Source organism: Octodon degus, unplaced genomic scaffold (assembly GCF_000260255.1).
Source record: "Octodon degus isolate 3935 unplaced genomic scaffold, OctDeg1.0 scaffold00023, whole genome shotgun sequence".
Taxonomy (NCBI): domain Eukaryota; kingdom Metazoa; phylum Chordata; class Mammalia; order Rodentia; family Octodontidae; genus Octodon; species Octodon degus.
This window is the reverse complement of record NW_004524599.1, coordinates 11,224,856-11,227,589: the sequence shown is the minus strand read 5'-3', so window position 1 is coordinate 11,227,589 and position 2,734 is coordinate 11,224,856.

Here is a 2,734-nt window from a genome sequence, read left to right as displayed (position 1 = left end):
TTTTACATTCTTCTTTTTGAGACAGGTATGCTGTTCAGGCTGGCCTTGAGCTCACTTTGTATCCTGGACTGGCCTCAGACTCCCAGTGATGCTTCTGCCTCAGCCTCCCAAGTGCTGGGTTTCCAAGCACCTGCCACCACACCTGGCTCTTCCTTGATTTTAACCACACAGTTGTAGCGGAATTTAAATAATGTCTAGTTAAGGCGGCTGAAGACAGCTAATATTATGTGCTAACAAGGAAGCGGAGCAACTGCTGGGGGCTGGTGGGGATGCAAAACGTGAATCCATGCTGGAGAACACTCGGCAGCTTCCTACGAAGCTAAACATGCAGCTACGAGACAGTCCGGGTGCACCATTTCTAGGCGCTGACCCAAGAGCCAGGAAGCTTTTGTTCCTGTAGCAATTACACCCTGATACTTACAGCGCAGGTACTCATGATCACTCCAAATTGGAAACAACCCAAAAATCCTTCACTGAGTAAAGCGTGAACAAAGCATACATCCAAATAATGGGATACCATTCAGGAATAAAGGGAACAAATTACTGCTTCATGTAATAGCATGGCTCCATTTCAAGAATATCCCTTGAAATTGAACGTGGAGAGAAAAAAAGCCAAATTCAAAAGACCACAGGTTGTACAATTGCTTTTGTATGATACTCTGGAAAACACAGAACCACAGGAACAGATCGGTGGCTATCAGTGGTTGACTGTGCAGTGAGAGGTTGAAAGGACACAAGGCAATTTTAGGGGGGCGTTGGAGGGTTCTGAACCTTGATAATGGCGCTCTAATTCATAGACGTTGACACCAAAATAATGATACCTCGCATAAGATAAAAGGTGAATAAAAGGCTCTGTCTGAGTTAAACATTGGGTTGAAAACCAAGCGACATTTCATGTCGCTGCTCTTTAACTTAAGTTTGAGTATCTGTGTTCTTGTTTTGCAGCACAGTTCTTGTAAATTGATGTAATACATACGTACAAACATGCACAGGTCATAAATGTGGAATTTGGGCTGTCACGACTGTCACGAGCTTCACTAATCCCTAGCCAGGTGGGGGCTCCAACATCACCAGAATCCCTCTCTGCTCCCCTCTCCACAATCTGACTTCCAACACTTAAAGTTATGCCTGTTTTCCAACATTGCAAAATAGGGCCATGAAGCTTTGAATACTCTGAGTACATTATGTTTTAAATTAGTTTTACATATAATTAAGTATGGATAAGCCAAGTCACAATGAGGAGGCCAGGCTGGACAATCACCCTAATTTTTTCTAGTCTCATATCTGGAGTCTGCAAGTCCAGAGAATTGTAAGATACTTTGTGTTTGAAATACTTTATTTTTTTTTAAAAGCTAACCAAACTATCTTTTTTCTTTAAAGGCTAATCTAAAGGCATTTGAGAAATGTACAAGCACATCATACTGGTTCTTTATGATCTATATTTTCTATGCAGCATTTTTTCCCTTGCATGGGTAGACATCCATCTTAAACTTGGCCTGATGTTCTGATCCTGTCATACGATACACCCTTGGTACTTAACCAAATGATGATCTATGAACTTTTCCTGCTTTGTTCTTTGGAGATCATGCTTGACTCTTGCTCAGTGATATTTAAAGCTGTGGAGAAAAGAGACTTCTCAAAAAATATGGTACCGGAGCTCACTCTAAAGCTGAATATTTGAAAATCTCCAGTAAAAGTAAATCCATATGGCAGGTCTGGTCGCGGCTTGACTCCTGCATTATTGGTTCAAAAATCTTTTTTATGAATTTGTGTGTGTGTGTGCACACACAATCTGGTCTGTGCTTTTTGTGGTGGAAGTCAATTGTTCTGAGTTTTTTGTTATTCTTTCCACTGAAAGAACCTGGAGTATCAGTGATGAGTTTCATGGTTGGGGCAGGCTTTATGTTCTTCCTAGTAACCAAGCCACAAAAGGGAAAAACAGAGCAATCTTTTACAATTAAAAAAAAAAAGTCTTGCAAAAAGAGTATCAGTAATAAATACTGACTTGTAAGAGTTCTGTGTGTCTTCCAACAAAGTCAAAGCCTAACGCCAACATGACACCCTATACCTTTCCGAAAAAGCCACATAGCTGCTCCTTTCATTGTTAGATCTGACCGCAACCACACAGCTGAAGGATGTCCCCCAGCTGGGTGTGGCCAGTCGGGCCATGGATTCCTTGGTTATTACAATTCAGAAATGATGGAAGGACTGCCTGTTGTGAAAACGAGCTCAGCCAGAACATTCTTTAATTATGTCCTCTCGTTTCCTCTCCCCTCACCTTTCATTGTTGGACTTCTAACTCCAAGTTTCTTGCCTCAAGTGAGAGTCTTAATGCAAAAGATACGATTTGTTTCTGTTACTGTCATAGTTTCTAAGAGGAGAATGTAACACAGTTCACATTATATGAGTAGGAAGTTTGTCCCTGGAACTCAAAATAAAAGCTGGTGCTCAGAGACCACAGCTGAATCCCTGAATGGTACTGCTGGAAGCCCGGTCCTTTGCAGTCCTTGAAGGAATGCGGCCTGCCTTCAGTTCCACAGATATTATTCTATTATCTTAGAAGCCTCCACTTTTCCAGTCAGGCAGCCCTTCCCTGTATCACTTTTCATTTTCTCAAAATGTTTGGAGGTGGGTTGGGATTATTTTGGTTGGATGCACGCATATTGGTGTCTTGGGAACTTCAGCTAAGATGTTTAGTTAAAGGGATTTGTTGGCTCTTATGAGGGAGGGTGGA